The following is a 26,310-nucleotide window of genomic DNA, read 5'->3' as shown; positions in this document are numbered from 1 at the left end:
TGATAAAGTCTCATAAACATCTATAGAAGCCCTCAAATCACCTTAGATTAGATAGTGAACTTTTAATTAAAAATTCCCCACATTTTCTCTTAGACTTCCTGGTTGATTTCTTGGAATCCTGGCAGGTTCTAAACAAGTTTTCACAAGGCTTTCAGGCAGTAGTTACACATTTAAGAATCCAATCAGTAATTTTATCCTTATTCTGAGTACGTTTCCTTTATAAACAGTTTATGCATGTACACGCAGAGGTCTATATATAAAAGACTCCATCCCTCATAAACTGTTTTTGTCTTATTCATAAACTGTTAAGGATCAGATAGTTCTTTAAAAAGCTATTAGGAAAAAACTTTGGATTTAAAGGGAAATAATTATTTGCTAAACCTTTAGAAAATTCTCAAGCTACAGTTCACCCTTAAGTTGATAGAAGGGCAAAATTTATTACCACCAATTATTATCTTATTTTTTCCTCTGTACTATGTTAAAAAAACAATAGAATTAATCTGGTATCATTTTGCTTATTCTAATACACTTACTTTAATAGCATCACTTGCATTCCTGTTCTCTACCACATTTCTGACTTGTTCATTTGTAATTATATCTATGTTTTGATTTCTCACAATTTCTTTAGGGAGTGTATTATTTTATTTCTAGATATCTGATCATATTTAAATACTTTAATCTTTTTTCAAGTAGTAACTTTTTTCCTTCAGTGTTCTGCAGAGGAAATAAGCAGATTCTTATAGGTTGAAATATTTAAATGTGTTTTCAAAATATTCATGAGAAAAAGAAAGAATAACCATGTCACATTTTTAGCAGCAAAATTCTTAAAATAAGTAGGTCAGTAATACTTGTGAAGTCCACTAAGAGATAAACCCATGCTAAATTAGTCAACATATAACTATATTCCTATTTTAAAAAAGCCAAAACATAACAGGAAGGTAAGGTAAATCTCTGAAACACATCAGGTCCTGATATATATTAACAAATATCAATTAGTTTCTAAATTAGACTTTTAAATTACAAGAGGAAATTTGTTTGAGAGCTTTCTATGTTATATTTGGAAATGGTAGTTTTACAATAGGTTATATTTAGAATAGGTTTTTGTTTCCTAGCTTGAGGAAACTGTTGGGAAAAATAAGTAGTAATTGTCTACATAGCTACCCCTTCACCAGCTGGGTCTCAGAAACAGTACTCTGTCCTCACCATGCTTTCTCTACTTCCTGCTGGTGGTAGACAGTAAGGGTGGGCTGTGAGAAACAGAAGGAAGAGAATGCATCAACTTCTCTTTGTCTCCGTCTTCTGTCACCCATCAGCCACTGAATGACCAAGCCTTCTTTTCTCCCACCTGCAGCACCCTGAAATGAAGCTGTAAGAAACAGCTCCGCCAATAGTCATGAACTGATAGCCTATAGATCACATTGGAATGTTTCCATTTTTATTTTATTAACTTAACTTTGCTTTATTTTGGCTTTTTGTTTCTGCTTATTTTAAAGTAAACTTTGTTTTCATGTTCATATTATACTTCAATACAGAATAATACAAATCAAAATGTACAGCTCAAGGAATTTTCACAAAATGAATACCTTTGTATAATATGTACCCAATAATTAATTGCCAACACTGGCAAATACATAAACATCTAGATTCCCAATTTCTCTTGAAAAATTGGAAAATCTCACCATATTGAGCCTGCATTTTCACTAGAATCAACTAAGCCAGATAAACTGAGAAGCAGCTGGTTCTCTAAGAGGAACGCATGCTCTCCATTTTTTCCACAGTCCCTAGCACTCCCTAATTTCCCCAATAACACTGTAAAAGCAAGTGTTGGTGTCTACTGACAAGTGCAAATAGTGAAAATTAGAATGACTGTACAGTTATGATCGAGAACCAACAAAAATATGAGAGGAATGCAGGAGCCAGTGGAATGTTAATAAAATGACAAGCATTTGATTGAGCTGGATGAAATGGGGTCTAAAAAGAATGCAGATTCTAACTGGTCAGTAATTATGTTAATTGGACTGATCATATCATGGAGAAAGTTGGCTGGAGCCAGAAAGGAGGTTCTAAATATCAACTGCCTGAATCATGGACATTGGTCTACTGAACAGTGTTAGGGTTAGGTTTTGCCAAACTCTGTAGCTATTCTCAGATTGTGGTATGTGCCATTAATTCTGTAATTACATTTTAGCTGCTTTAGATCTATATTACTCCAATATTCAGGTTGTGTAGTCACAGTCAGAATCTCCTAATAGTACCTGTTTCCTAAAAATTAATTAACTACCTGCAGTTTAGCTCCATCTATAATAATAGGATGCCCAACTTACTAAATACTAATTCTGGTTATATTATTGAGCATTGTTTGAGTACTCAATAATAATTCCTGCACCCCTCCTCCTTCCTCATTTCTAATACGGATTTTTATTCAGGTAATTTAATGTTTTTCACATGGCCATATGTTTTCCTAATCCAATTATGATAATTCCATTTTTCTTGGCTGTTAACATTTTAGTAATAGGCATGATGCATTTCTGGTCAGTCAGTGCAAGAAGTGAAATCTTCTGGGGAACTTAGGGAAAATTTTTGCCACAATTAAAAAGAGACACACGAAAGACCGTATTTTTACTGGATGTTACCCTGTCTGGTTATGATATAAGGTAGTTAGCCTAAGGGCAAGCCTACATCCTGAAGAGTGCAGTATGGAAAGATGGGAAGGATTGTTAGTCCTTGATGATGTTAGGGCATTGAATTGAGCAACCCTGAAGCTGCCTCACCTCAGAATTTCTTATATGAAATAATAAATTTCATAAGACTTCAGCTAGTTAGGCTGAGATTTTCTGTTTCTTGTGGAGGAAATCTTTCTGACTAATACACTGGAGAAATACTTCATTAGTGCATGATTTATAGTTAAGTAGAAAGGTCTTTATCTTAGTCTGTCCCACAAAACAAATTATCCTAGAAAGGAGAGAGAAACTGAATGATGATAGAAAGATAAAATAAAATCAAAAAGGTAAAAATAAAAGTATTTATAAATATGTGGAAGTAGCCTAGACCAGGAGTCAGAACCTATTCTAACAAATTCATTCAGGTTAAAAATTTTATATGTAAATGTTTCCTCTAAGATTGCTTAAATAGTTTGTGTAGATTGTGCTTCTGATGAACTTGAAGTAGTTTCATGTTTCTTAAATTGCTAAACCTAAATTATTAATGTTAATTCAACCAAGCCCTCTTACCTATCAGTCATTAGTGACAGATCTCTATCGAACTCAGCTTCAATAGAATTTGAACATTAATTAAAGGCTTCTATGGACTAAGTTCTTTTATGAAACTGATTTGTTTAAAATCTCAGTTTAGCATAAGGTTTGCATATCAAATAAAAAGACTTGAACCCTGACTGCATATTTAGAAATGTTTAACATGGTTGGCTCAGATTTAGGGCCAAAGAGTTCTTCATTGTGATCACTTTCTCAATCCTTCAGAGGCAGGTGTGTGTGTGTGTGTGCATATAATGTGTGTGTATATATATATATGTATAACCTATTGATAGGTACATAGATCTGTATATTTACCTACTTCAGCTTCTCTGTGCTACGTTCTATTCTGCTTATGAAAAAGGATGTAGTACACCATCACGTGATTTGACAGAAACTTCGTATTACAAGTTAGAAATTGTATAGGAGGAACAGAAATGTATTTTAGGATAAGTTAGATAAGTAAGGGGTAACTACTTTAAAGTTATATGTGCTAGAGAGATATAAATAGGTGTTTAGAGTCTTGGGGAGAGTTAGTAGGGAGGGGCAAAGTATCGGCTAAGCAGTGATGCCAGTAGCCTAGACCAAGACTGCAGAATGTGACTGGTTGGCCAGATCTAGCATGCTGCCTATTAATTTTCTATGGTCCATGAGCTAAGGTTTTAAATGTTTGAAAAAAATTACAAGGATATTTTGTGACATAAGAAAATTATGTGAAATTAAAATTTCAGTTTCCATAAATAGTTTTATTGGTATAGAATTGTGCCCATTTATTTCTGTATTATTTATGGGTGCACTCAAATTAGAAAGGCAGAGTTGAACAGGTGGAACAGAGATGTATGGCCACAAAGGTTAGCATATTTACTATTGGGCCCTTTGTGAAAGTTTCCTAACCCCTGGCCTAGACCAGTGCATCTCAGCCTTTAATGTGCATTGCATATGAATCACCTGGGGGCCTTGTAAACATGTGCAGATTATAGTTCAGTAGATCTGGGAAGGCTGAGTGTCTGCATTTCTAAGAAGCTGAGGGCCACACCTGAAGTAGCAAGGGCCTGTTGCTGGATCTGCAAATTTATTCTTTAAAGGGCCAAATAATAACTATTTTAGGATCTGTAGGCTATGCAGTATTTTACAGCTACTCAATCTTCAGGGGAAAGTAGACATAGACTAGATATAAAAGAACAGGAGTGACTGTGTTCTAATAAACGATTATTTACAGAAGCAGGCCCTGGACTGCATTTAGCCCACAGGCTTAGTTTGCCAGTCACTGGCCTAGAGTATTAGTATTGGGTAACCATTCAGAATAGGCATGTTTGTACCCTTAACTTGCTTACTAGTTCTAGTATCCACTCCAATAATAATGATGAAGATAACAACTAACTTTTATTGGGTGATTATTCTATGCCAGGCTCTATATTAAGCACTCTGAGCGTTGTCTCACTTAATCCTCACAACAAATCCCAGGAAGCAGATACTGTCTTTATCCTGGCTTACAAATGAAGAAACTGAGCTTCAGAGGAAAAATAACTTTCCTAAAGCTGCCATAGCAAACCAGTGGTGGGCCTGGGATAAAAACATAGCCCATGATTATTGTATGACTGTTGGATTATTGGATCACTGAACAGAACATGTACACTCACAGAAGTTTTACAAGCCAAAGAATTGGACTGTGACCATACTGGCTTCCTTCGTTGTGGGGGTCTTCTGCTCACAAACCTGAACTATAAAAATGAGATATCTATTTAGAGCTAACAGTAAATATAGGTGTCAGAAAACTGGATGTTTGGTTCAGGGAGGGCAGAGCTTTCTATTTTATGACAGATTTAGCACCTTCATACACGTTCTTGAAGTTAAGGCTCAGAGAGATTCAGAAAGCACACTTTCATAGTCTTGGATTTTCTATGCTCCAAGAATGAAATTGCTTTACTTTATAATAATGTGTTATTTTAGGCACCAAATAGTATGCCATTCTGCCTTCCTTGTATACTTTGGAATTTTCAATTATACAATGAATGTCCTTGGTAACCACAATGACTGAGATTACATTTCTCTTTCCAAATTCTTCTAGATTTTTTCCCTCTTTCTTAGCTGCAGTTTCTAAAGTAGAGAGTAGACCTTGATTCTGGCCTAGGGTATAAGATTAGCTTTATCTGTCTTTCCACTGCCATTTCTATGTAAATCAATATTTCTAAGTGTAAGGCACACATCACCATAACTACATTTTAATAGATTAATAGACCACTAAGAGCAAATATGCTGTAAATAAAAATGCTTTGAGAAAACTTTTCTAGGGTCTCAGACCCAATATCCTTAGACTACAGATAACATATGAAAATGAACAATTGTGTCATTTTTTAAATCATCTGTTGAAAAACTTGACATCACTGCCTTGATGGTTAATAATAATTTCTATTTTATGAAAAATCAATGTAGGTTATAGGGCAAGGAGGAATACAGCAAAGTTTTCTAAGGCCTAAGAATCTATCATCTTAAATTTTTAGGTGGAGAAGGAAGTTGAAATATGATATTAAAATATGAAATCATACAGAATTATAGATTCTTAGAGCCAGAACTTTTGCTGATCTAGTATAGCCATCTATATAAACCCCTGTATAAGTCCAAATTGATTAAGTGAAATTCTTAACACCATTTGCTTCTTCAACACAAATATTTTGGATTTTTTTCCCTGAATCTGGGAATATGTGTTAGTTTCCTAGGCCTGTTCTAACAAGTACCACAAACTAAGTGGCTTAAAACAATAGACATTTATTGTGTTATAGTTCTGGAGGCTGAAAGTATGAAATCAAGTTGTTGGCTAGAGGTCTGAGGCCCATAGGAAGAACATTTCCTTGCCTCTTCTTAACTTCTGGTGAAGGCTAGCAGTCCTTGGTATTCCTTAGCTTGTAGTTGTGTCATTCCAATCTATGCTTCCACCTTCACATGGTGTTTTCTCTCTTTGCGTCTTCACGTTGTTGTCTTCTTCTAAGGACACCAGTCACATTGGAGTGGGGCCAACACTACTCCAGTATGATCTCATCTTAACTAATTATACCTACAACAACCCTATTTCCAAATAAGGTCACATTTTGAGGTACTGGATATTAGGACTTCAGTATATCTTTTTGGGGGGACACAAATCAACCCATAATACAAGGATGCAAAGATATTATTGTTTCCCATGTAGATCTTACAGTATAGGGGAAAGGTGCATGTAGATCTTGGAAGATGCATGTTGTAATAGTGTAATATGCACAAAATTCTGTAAGATTACTCCAGTGGGGGCAACTGCCTTTTTCTAAGTGAAATGGTAGGGGGAGGCTTTCAAAGGGTATTGCCATTTGAGTCAGGCCTTGGGGGCTGATAGAAATTCATTGAGAATAGGTTGCCAGGTGGGAGGGACTCATCAAGCAAATAGCTTTGTGTAAAGGTGTAGAAGTAAGAGTGAATAAAGTGTTTATTTACTGTGGTTAATACTAACCACTCTTTCGTGAACATTAGTATGTGTCATTTAATATTAACAACAGTCCTTTGATACCCATTTTGCAGATGGTAAAACTGAAAATTTGAGAAATTAAGTACTTTGTTTCTAGCTCACACATCTAGACGATGGTACTACTGGGATTAGAACCGAGACAGTCTGATCATCAGTTTGTGTTTTAGCCATTGTGATAAAAATTACAGTTCAGGATATTTGGGAGTGCATAACGGATGGTTAAAGATAAGGCTAAAGAAATAGGTTAAAGATGAATTGTGAAGAAATTGGTTTATCACTTGGTTTACCTAATTGAAAAGGGATTTACTTAATAGAGTTTCAGCTTTAAGGACTATAGGTGATTGAATCATTGCCAAAGCTTTAAGAAAAGGTGTCAAATGTCCAGATTCCTGAAGAGAAGAGTGTAGATTGGGGAAGAGGAAGGTTGGAGACCCAGAGCCTAGAGAGGAGGCAATTGTTGCTGGCCATGTTAGAAATAATGAAGGTTGAAACTAGACAGAGATAGTGGGATGGGAACAGTGATGACTGAAAAGAGAGACTTGTCAATTAAAATCAGTCACGTGTTAATGCTGAAGTCAGTACACTCTCTGTTGCATCACCATTCTTGCTCCTTGGCCTCAAGTGCTGAAAGTAGAGCTGTCTCAACTCAAGTGATTAAAGCAATAATTTCAATCCATAACCGTAATGTTGGAAAGAGTTTAGTAAGTACAAATGCTGTTTGACTAATTATTAATGCTAATGCTATTTAAACAGTTATATTATAGGAGACATTAAAATATTTTTTAAAATTCCAAACTTAGAATGTTTTAAAACAAACCACATAAAAGTGGCAGAAAATATTCTGCCAAAATGCTTTGATGCAATCTCATATATCTTCATGAAGTTGTAACTCTTTTGGGTTAAATTCACCCATGTTACTGTAGATACAGCCACACTTTTACATCGCAGCTTATTGAACCTAAAGCCTGATTACTTAAAATCTATTATTTCTTAAAAATAGTTTTAATTTATTATCATGTTAATGTAGCAACACTTAGCATTAATTTGAAAGCAAAGTATTTATCAAAGGTCTCCGTTGCCTTTGTATGGGGCAAAGGAGACCAAGTCTGTGTTTCCTTGTGATTTATGGCCCTCATATGAGAAGCTGCCTAAACAATAATGAATATCCAGCAGGATATTTCTGGAATTTCAAAAGAAGATATTAGTTACCAAAGGAAAATTTATTAAAATAAGCTGCATTTCCCTTAAGTGAATTTCTTTTATTTTGAGGGATTATTTTATGCAGGTTTCTGGTGCCACCATAAACCATGCATTGTGACTTGCTTATCTTTAGTGACATTTGGTCTGTCTGTACTTGGCAGTCTTTGCCAAGCGTTGGCCAGGGCCGTGTGATACAACTGCCATTAGTCAGGTGAAAGCAAACATAAACAATATTTGTGAATTTTTTTTCTTAATCTTAGCCTGTAACTTGAAAGTATAACATCATGAATTTGGGGAAAATGAGACATTAGCTAACGTATTCATATACATAACATCTCATTAAATGAAAGTCTACTAAGTAATGAAAAGAATGCTAAATATCCTGTTTGAATTGGTTATATGTTGCACAGTGGAAACTGAAGTTACCTGAAAATGGGAAACATTGCTCTAGTGTTCTCCAGGTGCCTGAATGCAAAACAAAGCAAAACCTAAATTGTGTGGAAATTGTATGTCTTCTTGTGACTGACTCTCAACTTGAAATTTTGGGTCATTGCTAGGTAAAATAATTCTTAGAATGTTACTTTAGAGTACTGAACACTAGATTAGAATTCAGTGTTGTAAGATTTGAAGGAAACAGCAATTAAGGGGTTTAAAATTCTTGTACTTCATCACTTCTGAGAGACCATTCTTTTGTAAATTGGTGTTCTGTAAAACAGCAGCCCAAAGGACAAGGAGATGTAGAGGAAAATGAAAAAACTGGAAGAATTATCCTTCTTTGTTAGTTCAAAGGCATATTCAAAGACAAATATTAAGGATAAATAGTGATGAAAAATGTTGACAGTGCAAATTTATTGGCATTGACCAAGCAGCACAAACATATTAATATTGTGATTTTTAGATTACTAATAAATGAAATATGTACTACAACAGGAGGAAAAAACCCCAACCTTATTCTCAGTATCCAAACTTTTGTTGCCAATGTGAACAAAAACTCTGCATCATATAATGTTCTTATGGAATTACTGTAGCTTAGGTCTGTGGAGATATCTAGAACTAACGTGCCTGCATCAGAAGGTAAGACTGACTGTGAGGGGCTTCTTCCTTTGTGTAACAAAATTTCTGGAACCTGGCCAGGGACTGGACCTGGAATCAGTTGTATAAATAGAACCTGTGATGGCTTTTTCATAGTGAGGAATCCAAACACATGCAGAGAATGATCATATAAGTGTGTGGTCCCACATAAATATGCCATCTACCCGGAGCTTCCTAGCAGTTTAAGAATGAGTCTGTGAATGAGGGAGCCTAGAACTTTAGGGAAAGCTAGATCTAGAGTGATTTCTGAGACCCTCAGCTCTCAGATTCATGTAAAGGGGACACACAAGGTTTGTTTTGCTTGGCCCACTTGGAGGTTCACTTGTTTAGGCTTCTGTCTGGGCTAGACCTTCTGATACCTGGACACACTGGGGTTTTAGTATTATAAAACATGGCCTCAGATTATTTAGAATTAAGGGCACATGGGCAGGGAAGCTTTGCATTTCAATCCCCCTCTGGTCAATAGCCATTCACTCAGAGAGAATTCAGCAGTGATACTTGGCACTTGGCCACTGCCCTCACAGATGGTAAAAAGTGGTGGACACAGCCAGCTTCACACTAACCGGCTCATATTCTATCCTAATAGGTTCTTAAATGGTTATACATTGACCAAGTTCATAAACATCACTGGTGCACAGAAAGCAGCAATATTTCTGGTATTTTGTATGCTCTAAGAAAAAGCTGTTTGCCGTTTATAATTTTTCAGAGTTAAAGTCATTGAAGTAAGATTTTAACAAATAAAAGAAAATTAATAGCATTATAATGTCTACAGTTTTACAAAGATACTTGATTTATTTTAAAAGAAACCAATTTAGAGAAAAATCGTAAATAATGGTGATGATGCGAATCAGAGAAGAGAGAAGAGTTCACTGATCTGGAGGTCTTGCCCTGCCTGATCTGGGAAACTCTGTTCTTACATGTTATGTGGGATATAGATACCGGTGCTCTGGAGGGCTCAAGTCTGAATCTGCTGCCATAAATTTGGTTCTGAGCTTAGATCATTTGTGTAAAGCAGTTATCTAAAATGAGACATTTACAGATACTAGGACGGCTGGTTAAAGCTTCTGAGAAACCATGGAACAAGACAATTTATTGAGCAGAATAAATAGTGGGGATTTGGAATGATCCTTTTGAGTCTATAACAAGTAGCAGGAAAAAGAGAATGACCAATTTTCCAGCTGTTTGGGATGAAACAACACTTTCTGGGATTCACATTTCATATCAGAGTTGTTTAACCAGCGAAGTGCTGAAGTTATTAAATATGAAACCACAAAACTAAAGCCTGAGAAAACTGTTCGGTCAGAAATGCTTCTGGAATGAGGCGTTAGCTGTAGTAGTTATTTCTGTTCTGTTGGTCAGTGATGAAATGTGCTATAATCAGCCTGCTAAATTATCCAGAGGAAGATTTACTTTGCTGGTTTTAAGGTATCTTCTTTCAGAATTTTGATGTGGCAGCACATCCCTTAACAGCTCATTTCCTGAGGGATACTAAGCAAGAGCCAAACCCAGGAAAAAGAAAAGTTTAAGATCTCTCACCCCACTGTGAACCCTCTCCATGTTTAAACATAGAAGACACTCTTCTAATCTGGTTTATACAGAACACTGCAACAAAGGTGCTAAATATTTATTATGCAGAGACCCAGGGCCTATTTTTCACCAGAAAAATAAGAGAAGATGTCTTTACCAGCATTGTGCTTTCTCCAAATGTGAAACTGAAGCCAAAATGAATAAAACAACCTTATTTTTCCTATAAAAATTCAGTTGGAAAGAACGTTAGTAGGTTCACTTGCAAACGTATTGGTATCTATTATTGTCCATTAGGAATTTACAAGAGCTCATATCTCAGTCTCTATATTATAGTGTCTCTTCAGATCTCAATCTGGATTACTCCATCTAGGAAGTCCTCTGACCACAGCTGTCATCACGTAGTGTTGGGCCTGGGAAGCAGTCTCCTTCTCAGGGAATTTTACGTTTTACATTGACATTTACTCCAATTTCTATCGATTTGACTACAGTTGACCTTTAAACAATGCGGGTCCACTTATACCCAGATTTTTTCCCACTAATTATGTACTGCTGTACTACAAAATCTGCAGTTGGTTGAATCCTCGGTTGATTGAATCCAGGTGTGAAACCATAGATACAGAGGGCTGACTATGAAGTTATATATGGATTTTCAACTGCATGAGTGTTGGAGCCCCAAACCCTTGCTCAAGGATCAACTGTATTGTCTTCTGACATTTTTTTTTTTGGTCTTACTTCCACAGAATAATGCCAAGAGGCTAATAATGTAAATGCTGTTTTTTCACCTATAAAGTTACTCACAAGATAGAAGTATTCTGAGGACGTCAAATTGTTCAATCAATAGAGCTAAATCCTCAAAATAGAGGAGGGACAACTGGAGAGGACTGGAGTTTGTGAAAAGACTCACTAACTCAGTGTGTCAGTGTAAAGTGAATATATATCTCTGAAGGACATCATCGTCAACTTTAAAATAAATAAGATTATTTACAGATAAGTCTAATCTAATATGTGATTTGATTGGTCTATATACTTTAAATTTGATACCCATTCCTAAAATTCTGAAATTGTTGATATAAAAATAAACATAAAGTGTTTTAGACAGCTTTTTTTGTAAAAGCTGAGTAAAACCTTGGCATTTTATAAAAAAATCAAAGAATAACTCTGACCAATGGTGCACTGGTAGGTGCATATTAACCAGCTCTCGGGCTAGGGTTAAGGGAATCCTGATTCATAACATTTGACATTTAGCATGGTGTAAATACTCCCACATGGCCAATTTCAAACTACTAATGGGTTGCCAATTGACTCCAAAACCTCCTGAAAGTTTAATAATTGGCTCTTGAAGGTAGAATGAATTAGCTCCAACATACTGGCTAAGACTAAATTTGTGCTAACCATAAAACAATCCTCACAACTTGAGTGTGTCAAGTTAGTTACCAAATGTGGACATGGAATCTTAAACACTCTGCTTTATGACCCTCCATATACCTATAGAGGAAGGGAAAACATAGTAGGGATAAGTATGGGATAGTTTTATTATATTTGTTGTATCTAGAATTTTATATCAAATATTTTAAAAAGTATATTCCAACCAACATTGTAGGAGGATTCCCTTTTCTCTATACACTCTTCAGCATTTATCATATATGAACTTTTTAATAATGTTCATTCTGACTGGTGTGAAGTGGTAGCTCATTGTAGTTTTGATTTGCATGTCTCTGATAATTAATGATATTGAGCATTTTTTCATGTGTCTATTGGCCATTTGTATGTCTTCACCAGAGAATTGCTTATTTAGGTCTTCTGCCCATTTTTGGATTTAGATTTGTATTAGTTTGGTGCAGCCATTATGGAAAACAGTACTGAGATTCATCAAAAAACTAAAAATAGACTTACCATACGATCCAGCAATCCCACTCCTTGACATATATCCAGAGGGAACTGTAATTCAAAAAGTTACATGTACCCCAATGTTCATAGTATCATTGCTTACAATAGACAAGACATGGAAACAACCTAAATGTCCACTGACAGAGGACTGGATAAAGAAGTTGTGGTATAGTTCTACAGTGAAATATTATTCGGCCATGAAAAAGAATAAAATAATGCCATTTGCAGCAACATGGATGGACTTGGAGAGCATCATTCTAAGTGAGATAAACCAGAAAGAGAAAGAAAAATACCATATCAGATCACTCACATGCAGAATCTAAAAATAAAAGGATGCAAATGAACATATTCACAAAACAAGAACAGATTCACAGATATAGAAAACAAACTTGTTACCGGGGGGAAGGGATAAACTGAGAGTTCAAGATTTGCAGATACTAACTACTGTATATAAAATAGATAAAGAAAGAGTTTCTTCTGTAGAGCACAGGGAACTATAATCAATATCTGGTGGTAACTATACATATCTATATGAAAAATAATATGAAAAGGAATATATGTATGTATATGTATGACTGAAACATTATCCTGTACATCAGAAATTGATAAAACATTGTAAACTGACTATACTTCAATTTAAAAAAAAAACATTAAATTGGATAAACAGTTCCTTAAGACTTTGAGGAAAATATTAAATGTACCTCTAAAATATAAAGATTTTAGTATGACTTTTAGCATGTTGTTGGAAGTAGAATATCAATAAATGGCCATGACTAAACAATTTATTGCTAGTTACTAAACCTCTTCCTTTTATTACTTTAAAATTTATATTCCTCTATTGTTTCCTCTTTGGCATCCTTTCCCCTCAACTTAGTTTCTCTGCCAGTTTATTTCACCAAAACTAATATGCTTATGAAAGCTCTTTGTCAACTAGGCTGTTTACAATATATAACTAAAATGATTTTTCCCCCTTCAAAACCATTGTTTAAATGGAAGGAACATTATAGGGACATTGTCCAGAGCCTTGTGCCAGAGTTTTGGAAATTTTTGAAAAATAACCTCTGAATAATCCCACCCTACCTAGAAATGTTAATAATCTAGGGAAAAGAGATTTAGTTGTTTAATCTGCCAGAATTAAAAGTTACAAGTAAAAGTATCTTAACTTTATTTATTCCTTTCAGCAGCACAGGCCTGGGACTCAGAAGGTCTATGTTGACTAAATTCATTGCCTCCTGAGTTTTTTTTTCAATTGGCAGTTGATGAGGAGTGCTTTCACAATTAATATATTCTAACATGGTCCTTGGGTGTGATTTTTTTTTAATAGGTGTAGCCAAGAAATAGATTTACCAGAGAATACATAATAATACAAATAATTCTTAAATCTTCCTTTTTTTTTTTTCAAAGTGCTTGCTATTTTTAACTTGCCAAATCTTCTCTCATCTACTTTTGTTTGCTCTAACACAGGAGAGGCAAAATGGTGATAATCTAGAATAATGGAGAGGAAAGGTAATCCTAAAAAAATTATTGGATCAGAGAAAATGTAGAAAAATTGCACTTCTTTAGAAGGTCTTCAAAAGGTTCTCAGATAGGTAAAACAAGTTGAGTGCGCTGAATTTTTTAATTTTATTTTGTAAAGCACTGGGAACTCTCCCTTCCCCAAGGAACTTAATACTGGCACAAAGACTGCCTTTAAACAAGCATGAGTGATAATTTTCCTTTCAACCTACAAGGAAATTATTATCCATGTTCTTAATCCTTCTGTGTTGACTCTTTGTCAGCTGGAAATATTGACAGCTCTCATTAGTGAATGGGTGTTAAAATAGCACATTTGTTAAAAAGAAAAAACAAGCAGATATACATTTTACAGAGGTCAGCCAGTCACATAACACACTGTTGGGAAATTTCCATTCACTTATGTTTTTGTTTCTATGTATATTGAGATCACTCTGATTCTTCAGGGAACTGTTTTTCAAATTACTCTATTAAACAAAATAAAGCCCCTCCCTATCTGTAGCTACTTTGGTAAGAAAAGAAGAAAAACAAAACTCATTTCTTGGTATAACATAGACTTGTTTAAAAAGAGAGAAGTTAGGTGAGCTGGTACACTAAACTAGTGAGTACTACCCCCACCCAGAAACCTTTCATCCTGTGTTTTCTACAAGATACAAGCTTCCTGAAGTCTTTCTTGTCCTTAAAGTCACAAGGACAAGTGTTAAATGCTCAATGAGCTTTTCTTCTTTCCTTGAATTGAGTTATCTCAGGTTCTTAAAACTGAACCATCTCTACACTCTGACCCCTCCCCAATAAAACAACAGTAAACTAACTACCCATTTAGAGAGATTTTTAATCTGATTATGTATGTGATTTTGTTCCCCTTTAATTTTCTTCCAGATTTCCTTTAGTATCCCTCATTATTCTGTAAAGCCTTTTGAATTTCTGCTTCTCTCAGGAGTGTCATCAATTAGATAGATACTTTATCAGTTGACAATGATTTGATCCTTCTTACCCATATCTGCATTATGTGACAGGATTCCTGAAGATGAAAAGGCTCCTTCCTCCCCCTACCCACTGATAAAGTATATGAAACTAAAACTACCTGTGTCTTCCAATTCCCAACTCCCTGTTCACCATGAATGAGAGGAAAAAGACAAAAAAGGACACTTTCATTTCTAAGAGAGTGTTAGTTCTTGATCTAAACCTTTGCAGACTTTGAAAATAAAAAATATTATAATTGAGAATATTCTGTTACGGAAGAGGAATATCTGTTTTCCAGGTTTATCAATAATGGAAATTAAATAGTAGAGAAGAAAGGTAGTTCTAAGAGGAATGGTAGGATCATAGAAAATGAACAAAAGAAACACAAATAATTGCCTTCGTTCTCCTCTACATTTGCTTATTTTAAAATTCTGCACCTAGATTCATCTCTTTTGCTGTCAGGGCTATACAGTTACTTCAGATTCTCCTGAAGCCAAACCTCTAGGCAAATCAGCAGTTAAACTATATTGAAAAACCACAGAAAGTAACATTCAAAACCAATCCAAACCAAATTTACCCAAACAAAAGTGAAATTTTCTTGATTTCTGCTTTTCTGAGTAACTATGCCATTACTTAAACACCATGCTGCCTCGTATCATTAACGTGTCCTTGAATCGCTCCATGGACCTTAATCCTCAAATACGGTATTTCCTTTAATTTAAAAGGGTTTGAATATTCCTATCCCCTTATTTTCTAACAGACTTGCTGCTGGGAGAGATTAACTGTTGCCCTAGAAACATTCAAAACATCAATTTCCCTGGAGCAATATCTCACTAATCTCAGTATTTAAATCACAATGTTTAGTTAGAGCTAGTTCAATGAGTGCTTTAAGGTTGACTAAATGACCATTAAACATCCTAGAGCAACCAAAGTAAAAAGCTCAAAAGTAGCAGATCACCCATGTTGGAAGACACCTCCTTTTATTCAGAGAAGACCAATTTTGTCAAGACCACCTAGAAGACACACAGTTACCATTTAGTAACGGTAACTGCAGGCTTAGAATTATTCACAGTAATCCAATGCTTAACATGGATATAGCATATATAAATTTTTCTAATACTTCCTAAATGTGGCATTTGGTCAAAACATAGATAAACACCTGTGTATGTATGTATGTGTTTGTGTGCTCAGTGTGTAGACAATCTCCTTAATTTATTTCTCCTCTCACTTATTGAGGTCCCTTTCTTCTGTTCATTGTTTACCAGCTCTCCTGGGAGGGCTGGCAATTAAGTTTGTCTCCTGAGGAATGTGGAGAGAACAGATAATGGATTTGGGAGATATCTCCAAACTGTTTGATTCCACTAGGACAGAAATGAGATTGGGTACTTGTATTACAATTTGGATCAGGGGTTAGATAATCTGAGGGGAAGTGATACGAAAGATGCAGTTTCAAAACATGCTTACAGATTATCCCATTTGCTCTTAGAGTTCCTAGGGGAGGGAAAACCAAAACGAAAATAATACAAGAGAAATAATATCTTTGGAAGTTTGAGATTTGCAAATGTTAGCTACTATATATAAAAGTAGATTAAAAAAAACAAGTTTCTTCTGTATATCACAGGGAACTATATTCAATATCTTGTAATAACCTTTAATGAAAAAGAATATGAAAATGAATATATGTATGTATATGCATGACTGGGACATTGTGCTGTATGCCATAAATTTATGCATTGTAACTGACTTTACTTCAATTAGAATAATTAACTAATTAATTTAAAAAATCAACACAGCAACAAAAAACAAAAACTAGATTCATAAACTAGGAGTCAGAGATTTTGGAGGATGACAGTAAAATTCACATGAGTTGCCAAGGGAAATGCCTTTTCATCAGCTTTAAACTGACTTTCCACTAGCTGTTAGAAAGAACATTGATAAGCACTTCCAGTCCCTACTTCCAATCTACCTTGGTGGAATATACTACCCTTCTAGGAAGATTTTGGGAAATACAGTTTTACTGTATTCCCATTTTGTAGTAGAGAATAACCTTTGTTATGTTGGAGGTTTACAGGGACACCATGACCTGGCCCACGGGGATGGCTGCAAGAACAAAGAATGCCTGCAGCTAGAAAATTACAACAATCAGCCATACCCCCTCCCTTATTTTTTGTATAAAAGGAGCCTATATTCTGACTAGAGCAGGATAGTTCTCCAAGACATTAGTGTGCCATCCTCTCTGTTGCCGGCTTTCTGAATAATGTCATTATTCCTTGCCCCAACACCTAGTCTCCCAATTTATTGGCCTGTCGTGTGGCGAGCAGAATGAGTTTGGACTCGGCAACAATTTCATGTGTGAAACTGAGTCATAAAGGCTTTCTCTGGGCTTGTACTGCTCCCTGAGGCAAGAAATGAGTTACAGAAGTACAATTCTAGGAAGTCTAGTTTCAGAAATGCATAATGCTTAGTAATTCTCAGCCTATTTGCAGTGATTCAGATATATTAGTATTATACAAATACATATATAAATTCATTCAAAATTTTGGCTGTTATGAATTAAAATCCAACTTGAATGTTTGAAAGTAATTCATAGGAAGGCATTGCTTTCTATAATTGAAGTTTATATGTAAGATTAATTTTATTTACAATATACTGTGCTTTATTTTTTTACCTGATTACTAATCATGTACATTTAGAAATAATTATGATTTTTAATATGATAATCTTGAAAGTCCCATTTCTATGCCCAGGTAAATATTTGAATACTCTTCCTATGTTGCTTAATTTTGTCTTGACTCCAGATGCTAATTGCAGTCTATTTTCCTCCAGCCAGCGGCCATCAAGATGTCTTTCCATGAGGCCTTAAACCCATGTTTTATTTAAAGTGCTGCTCTCAAAGGTGCATCCACTTAAAAACTAAAACATACTAATAATACATAGAAGATACCAAGTCATTTATTCCATTGGCTATTAAAACTGGAAGGAACTTGTAGGGTCCTCCAGTCAGGCTCCCCTTCCTCTCATTTGTAAAGATAAGCCCAGAAGGTCGGTGGGGCTTGCCAAGGCCACACAGCTAGTTAAGGCAGAGCCAGCACTGGAGCCCACGTCTCTTGGCTCACAGTGGAGACCGTTCCCACTGTATTCCAAGGAGACCATATTTAGAAAAGATTAAAATGCTGAAATTTTCTCTCCACATCTGTATTTTTCAGTAAATCAATATCTGACATGAATTATACTCACCATTTCCAGTGTTTTTCTGAAAAGTCCTAGAGCTCTGAACATTTTGAGGTTTGCCCTTCATTAGCTACATCGAAAATAACGAAGGAACCAATTTGACCTCCTTTCCTGAACATACTGCTCACACTCTGATGTACTGGGTTTAAGGCTGCCCTGAGCCTCTGTCTTGAGAACACCATCCTCATCACCTTATTACAAAGTTATTGGGGATTTGGAAATCAGCTGAAACTTTTCTAAGTTTACAACAGTGCTATTTAAAGTTCACTGTTAAAAATCACAAACGTAAAATTACTCATGTGTAGTCCATTCTTCCTCTGGTTATTATAAATAATTTAGAAAGTATCATTATAGTAATGTTTCAAAGGGCATTTCAACTTTCAACATATCTGTCATTTATCATCCTAAAGCCTGGAAACGAATGCTTGACTCAAGAGGTATTTTGCTCTTTAACTGTAGGAAGTGCATTATCCTAAGTATGTGTACCTGTTTCAGCTCCCCTGAGGATCAGAATAATAGTAATCATATTGTTCTTTTTTAAAATTGAAGTATAATTGATGTACAATATTCAATACATTTCAGATGTACAACATAGTGATTCATAATTTTTAAGGTTATATTCTGTTTATAGTTATTATAAAATATTGGTTATATTCCCTGTATTGTACAGTGTATCCTTGGGTAGGTTATTTTACACATACTAGTTTGTACCTCTTAATTTCCTACCCCATCTTGCCCCTCCCCCTTCCCTCTCCCCACTGGTAGCCACCAGTTTGTTTTCTATATCTGTTAGTCTTTCTATTTTTGTTATATTCTCTAATTTAATTTTGAGATTCTGCATATATGTGATATCATACAGTATTTGTCTTTATCTGACTTATTTTACTTAGCATAATACTCTTCATGTCCATCGATGTTGTTGCAGTTGGCAAAATTTCATTCTTTTTGTGGCTGAGTAGTATTCTGTTGTGTTTATATACACCACTTTTTTTAACATTTTTTATTGATTTATAATCATTTTACAATGTTGTGTCAAATTCCAGTGTTCAGCACAATTTTTCAGTCATTCATGGACATATACACACTCATTGTCACATTTTTTTCTCTGTGAGTTATCATAACATTTTGTGTATATTTCCCTGTGCTATACAGTGTAATCTTTTTTTTTTGTTTATCTATTCTACAATTTTGAAATCCCAGTCTATCCCTTCCCACCCTCCACCCCCCTGGCAACCACAAGTCTGTATTCTCTGTCTATGAGTCTATTTCTGTCCTGTATTTACGCTTTGTTTTTGTTTGTTTGTTTTTTTGTTTTTTAGATTCCACATATGAGCGATCTCATATGGTATTTTTCTTTCTCTTTCTGTCTTACTTCACTTAGAATGACATTCTCCAGGAGCATCCATGTTGCTGCAAATGGCATTATGTTGTCGGTTTTTATGGCTGAGTAGTATTCCATTGTGTAAATATACCACTTCTTCTTTATCCAGTCACCTGTTGACGGACATTTAGGCTGTTTCCATGTTTTGGCTATTGTAAATAGTGCTGCTATGAACATTGGGGTACAGGTGATATCCTGAAGTAGGGTTCCTTCTGGATACAAGCCCAGGAGTGGGATTCCTGGGTCATATGGTAAGTCTATTCCTAGTCTTTTGAGGAATCTCCGCACTGTTTTCCATAGTGGCTGCACCAAACTGCATTCCCACCAGCAGTGTAGGAGGGTTCCCCTTTCTCCACAGCCTCTCCAGCATTTGTCATTTGTGGATTTTTGAATGATGGCCATTCTGACTGGTGTGAGGTGATACCTCATTGTAGTTTTGATTTGCATTTCTCTGATAATTAGTGATATTGAGCATTTTTTCATATGCCTTTTGATCATTTGTATGTCTTCCTTGGAGAATTGCTTGTTTAGGTCTTCTGCCCATTTTTGGATTGGGTTGTTTATTTTTTTCTTATTGAGTCGTATGAGCTGCTTATACATTCTGGAGATCAAGCCTTTGTCGGTTCCATTTGCAAAAATTTTGTCCCATTCCGTAGGTTGTCTTCTTGTTTTACTTCTGGTTTCCTTTGCTGTGCAGAAGCTTGTAAGTTTCATTAGGTCCCATTTGTTTATTCTTGCTTTTATTTCTTCTAGGAGGAAATTTTTGAAATGTATGTCAGATAATGTTTTGCCTATGTTTTCCTCTAGGAGGTTTATTGTATCTTGTCTTATGTTTAAGTCTTTGATCCATTTTGAGTTGATTTTTGTACATGGTGTAAGGGAGTGTTCTAGCTTCATTGTTTTACATGCTGCTGTCCAGTTTTCCCAACACCATTTGCTGAAGAGACTGTCTTTATTCCATTGTATATTCTTGCCTCCTTTGTCGAAGATTAGTTGACCAAAAGCTTGTGGGTTCATTTCTGGGCTCTCTATTCTGTTCCATTGGTCTATATGTCTGTTTTGGTACCAATACCATGCTGTGTTGATGACTGTAGCTCTATAGTATTGTCTGAAGTCTGGGAGAGTTATTCCTCCAGCTTCTTTCTCTCTCTTCAGTAATGCTTTGGCAATTCTAGGTCTTTGATGGTTCCATATAAATTTTATTATGATTTGTTCTAGTTCTGTGAAACATGTCCTGGGTAATTTTATAGGGATTGCATTAAATCTGTAGATTGCCTTGGGCAGTGTGACCATTTTAACAATATTGATTCTTCCAATCCAAGAGCATGGAATATCTTTCCATTTTTTAAAGTCTTCTTTAATTTCCTTCATCAATATGTACACCACTTCTTTATCCTTTCATCTGTTGATAGACACTTAGGTCGCTTCCATATCTCGGCATTGTAAATAATGCTGCTGTGAACATTGAGGTGCATGTATCTTTTTGAGTTAGTTTTTTTGTTTTTTTGGGATATATACCCAGGAGTGGAATTACTAGTAATTCTATTTTTAGTTTTTTCGAGAAACTGCTGTACTGTTTTCCACAGTGGCTGCATCAGTCTACATTCCCACCAACAAAGTAGGAGGGCTCCCTTTTCTCTACATCCTCACCAACATTTGTTATTTGTGTTCTCTTTGATATAGCCATTCTGGCAAATGTGAGGTGATATGTAATTGTGGTTTTAATTTTGCATTTCTCTTATGATTAATAATGTTGAGCACATTTTTTAAAACTTTTCTTTCTTTCTCTTTCTTTCTTTTTTTAACCTTTTTTTTAAATTGAGTTATAGTCAGTTTACAACGTTGTGTCAATTTCTGGTGTACAGAATAATGTTCCAGTCATACACACATGTACATATATTCCTTTTCATATTCTTTTTCATTATAGGTTACTACAAGGTATTGAATATAGTTCCCTTTGCTCTACAGAAGAAACTCTTTATCTATTTTATATATAGTAGTTAGTATCTGCAAATTCCAAACTCCTAATTTATCCCTTCACATCCCCTTCCCCACTCTGGTAGCCATAAATTTGTTTTCTATGTCTGTGAGTCTGTTTTGTTTTGCAAATAAGTCCATTTGTCTTTTTTTTTTTTAGATTCCACATATAAGTGATATTTTATGGTATTTTTCTTTCTCTTTCTGGCTTATTTCACTTAGAATGACAGTCTCCAAGTCCATCCATGTTGCTACAAATGGCATCATTGTATTCTTTTTTATGGCTGAGTAGTATTCTATTTTACACACACACACACATACACACACACACAGACATATATATATATATATACACACACACATGTATATATACCACAACTTCTTTATCTATTCCTCTGTCATTGGACATTTAGGTCGTTTCCATGTCTTGGCTATTGTAAATAGTGATACTATGAACATTGGTGTACATGTATCTTTTCAAATTAGAGTTCCCCCCAGACATGTCTAGGAGTGGGACTGCTGGATCAGATGGTTAGCCTATTTTTAGTTTTTTAAGGACTCTCCATACTGTTTTCTATATAGGCTGTAGCATACTATATTCCCACCAACATGTAGAAGGATTCCCTTTTCTCCACACCCTCTCCAGCAGTTATCATTTGTTGACTTTTGAATGATGGGCATTCTGACTGGTGTGAGGTGATACCTCATTATAGTTTTGATTCACATTTCTCTCATTATTAGTAATATTGAGCATTTTTTTCATGTGCCTATTAGCCTATCCTCTTCATTGGATAATTGCTTGTTTAAGTTTTCTGACCATTTTTGGATTGAGTTGTTTGTTTTTTTGTTATTAAGTTGTATGGGCTGTTTATATATTCTGGAAATTAAGCCCTTGACAGTCGCATCATTTGCAGATATTTTATCACATTCTGTATGTTGTCTTTTTGTTTTGTGTGTTGTTTCCTTTGCTGTACAGAGCTTATAAGTTTAATTAGGTTTCATTATTTTTTTTGCTTTTATTTCTTGCCTTGATAGACTGCCCTAGGAGAACACTGTTAAAATTAATGTTACAGAATGTTTTGCCTGTTTTCTTCTAGGAGGTTTATAGTGTTTTGTTTTATATTTAAGTCTTTAAGCCATTTTGAGTTTATTTATCTGTATGTTTTCTTTGGAAAAATGTCTATTTAGATCCTCTGCCCATTCTTTAATTGGGTTGTTTAAATTTTTTAAAATGCTGAATTGTATGAGCTGTTTATATATTTTGGATATTATCCCCTTATCAGTCATATCATTTGCAAATACTTTCTCCCGTCCAGTAGGTTGTCTTTTCATTTTGTTGATGGTTTCCTTTTCTGTGCAAAAGCTTTTAAGTTTAATTAGGGTTAGGGATAAGAGAGATCTCTTTCTACTTTGAATAGCTTAGATGTAATTAAGCCTTGCATGTAAGAAAATAAGTAGCCAGTAAGCAGGCATTTATGATATAATAAGAGAAACTAAAACAAGACAGACTATAAACTGGATGTGATCCTAGCTGTTGAGAAGCCAAGGAGCAGAGCTTCTCAATCATTACACAAATGCACTATTGGTGCTGAGGTGTGAGATTCTGGGTAGAGACTAAAAGGAAGTAGTTCAAGGTGGCATTCTGGAGATGATGAAACAGTTGTTATGTGAACCAGATAGGGAAGACCTATTGTGAGTTAAAGAAGATGTTCTCTGCACGGAGGATATTGTAAAATCTCTGATACAGGAGTTGCCGGGTACACAGAGCTTTCCTAACATAAGGGGAGGTTACTGGTGAAAGTATAGAGTGTGATGAGAGTGGTTGGATGGAGTAGAAGCATGGAGTGAATAATCTTAAAGTATATGGTTTAAGTATGGTTTGGAGGTTATTAGAAAATTACTGGAGACCTAATGAGAAGGATTTTTGTTGTCTGTGTTTCTCTCTCTCTCCCCCATACACACACACACTTCTTGGATTCTCTATCTGGAGTACCTCTTTATTCCTCCTTTTTCTGCTCCCCAACCCCCTTGCTTGACTAACCCTTGCAGAGTCTTCAGGTCTCAGTTTTCAGTCTTCTTTCAGAAAGTTGCCCCTGACCACAGGCTGAGTTAGGTCTTTTCCTATGTGTTCTAATATCCTCTGCTTACCCCTGTCAAATCTATTTTCTTTGTCTATTGCTATGTAATAAATTACCACAAACATAGTAGCTTGAAACAATAAAATTTATTTTCTCAGAGTTTCTGTGGGTCAAGATCTAGGACCAAGATCAAGATGTTGGCTGGCTATATCCTCATTTGGAGGCTTGACTAGGGAAAGTTAAGTTTCCAAGCTCCTTCATGTTGTTGGCAGAATTTATTTCCTTACAGCTGTAGAACTGAGGTCCCTGTTTTCTTAATAGCTATCGACTGGGCCCACTCTCAGCTCAAGTCGTTACCATGTGGTCCTGTCTACACACAGCAGTTTGCTTCTTCAGGACCAGCAGGAGAATCTTTCTTCTCAGTCTTCTAAGACTCAGTCTTATGTAACATTGTGTAATCACAGGATGACTACCCATCACCTCTGACGTATGTTGTAACCTAATCAATGGAATGACTACCCCCTTATATTCATAAATCATACTTAAGGGGAAGGAATTGTACATGGTGTGTACACCAGGGTTAGGGGATTGTAGGGAATCTTGAAATTCTGCCTACCAAAATATCCTTTATCATATTGCATTATAATTGCCAACTTACTGAGATTTCAGAGAGACTGTATCTTGGTGACCCTGTAGCTTCTTCTTTGCATACTGTTTGGCAGATGCTGGGCTCCCAATAGATACTTGCTCAGTTACTTAATAAATTTTGACAAGTCAGTTTGGATAGTTGACAGCATGGAGGCCCAAAGAGGTAAGATTTTAATAAGCTGCACATTTAGTGGAATCTAGGTGAAAAGATGCTATTGAATGGCAATAAAGAAAGAGAAACTGTGAACTAAATCCACAGTCTGCAGAATCAGTGAATGAAGATAGTATTGCTGTGGTGATGGAGAAATGGGATGCTGTGTTTTTGGAGCTGGTGATATGTGACACTCAGTTAGCAATGTTTGGTCAATTTTATTGCGTATGATGTTAAACAGGTAAGAATGAGCAGTTCCCAGTAATTGTGCTGCAGTTTGGAAGGCCATCATGATAGTCATTGCTTTTAAAAAATGAGCTTTTCCTCTGATTAAGGCACAAAGCTAAATACTACTAGAGAATGCATCAGGGCTGAATCAAGTAAATGTAGGGAATTTAAAGGAGATAATTGGTTTACTTAGATGATGGAGGAGCAGAGAAGCCAAAGGGGAGAGTAAAGCAAACCACAGATTAGCAACATCAGGAAACTACTACCATCTGGGTGTACACAGGGAAAGGGTGAGTGTAGAAGTTTGGGGGCTATGGTTTTAAAACTAGGATCATAGAGGAGAGTTAGCTGTCTCCAGAAACACTGGCTGACTCAAAAGGAGGAGGAATGCCCTGGCTTCCCCCTTCCTCCCATTCTTTAATCTCCACCTAGGAGATTAATTGAACCTATTAATTGAACCCAGCTGTATGCAATTGATAAGGGAGCAGGGAAATGCAAGCAAGCAGGCATTAGCCCTCTTCTCCCAGAGTCTCCTAGTCTGGGGATGGAGATGAGAAATGGACCTGAGGGCAAACAAGCTCAGAATCAGCACTGGGTCATAAAGATAAATGGCAAGAATCTGTCCTCAAGGGACTTACATTCCAGTAGAGGAAACAAGGCACACATAGAGATAACCATAATACAGGAGAGATCAACATTTTTCTGGCATAAAAATTGCTGACTTTGCCAATGGCAGTCTGAGGGGCATGATTAAAAAAGAAGTAAAACCAAACAAGTGAAAAATAAGATTTCTGGCACTCAAAATGGATAGTTTGTATAAAGAATTAAATCAGATGTTGACTGGACTTGTGTTTCACACTTTAATCAGCCAAAACCAAGAAGTAAATTTTAGAAGAAAATTTGGAATACATGTATGGCTAAGGTGAGATGATTTAAAGAAAGACAGGAAACCTAGAACCTATAAGGTGATAGAAATTGATTATGCAAAATATTTTTGAAGTGTGGCAAAACACCATAAACCATAAAGTAGGCATATGTATGATAAATCAAGAAAGAACGTTTGTAACACATGGCACAGAAAGAGTCAATACATACAGTGTGCCTTCGAAGTAAGAAAGAAGACAACCAAATAGAAAAGTTAGCAGAAATATTGGAAGTTCACACAGCAAAGTAAAATAATATGATTCAGTTTTTGTAAAGCAAGGCATTATAGAAAAGTCCTTCATGTGTGATTTGCGAAAATACAGATAAATTTGAAAGGTTGCATATCTAGCTGGCTTCTTATGTTAGTTACTAGAAGGAAGGAGCAGAGGGATATGGGCTAGAGATCAGGTAATGGGGGATAAACAGAAGAAAAATGAGTAAATAAGAAAAATTTGAACAACACCTAATGTATAAATATGGTCCCTTTTCTGTAAAATGATAGAAGTATGTGGCTATGCATGTTTATGTATACTATATGTATAATAAATACTATATAGTATATACTGCTACCACTGCCCCCACTGTAGTTCAAGCACCATCACCTCTCACCTTGATTCAGGCTGGTGTCTTCTGTTTTCCCTGTTCCACACTTGCCTTCTTACAGTCCATCCCCCAAGCAGCAGCTGGAGTGGGTCTTTGAAAAGTTAAGTCAGTTCTGATCAATACTGTCCCGAGGCTTTCCAATGAATGCACTCAGAGTAGAATCTAGG

The 26,310-nt window shown here is 35.7% G+C and overlaps 1 long non-coding RNA gene across 3 annotated transcripts in view; it reads left to right on the top strand.

Moving 5' to 3' along the window:
• Nucleotides 1-26,310, top strand: part of LOC140700090 (uncharacterized) — a 155,422-nt gene that overhangs the window by 2,500 nt on the left and 126,612 nt on the right. The gene's annotated exons all lie outside the window — the stretch shown is intronic.

Source organism: Vicugna pacos, chromosome 2 (genome assembly GCF_048564905.1).
Source record: "Vicugna pacos chromosome 2, VicPac4, whole genome shotgun sequence".
Taxonomy (NCBI): domain Eukaryota; kingdom Metazoa; phylum Chordata; class Mammalia; order Artiodactyla; family Camelidae; genus Vicugna; species Vicugna pacos.
This window is presented reverse-complemented; position numbering and strand designations above follow the sequence as displayed.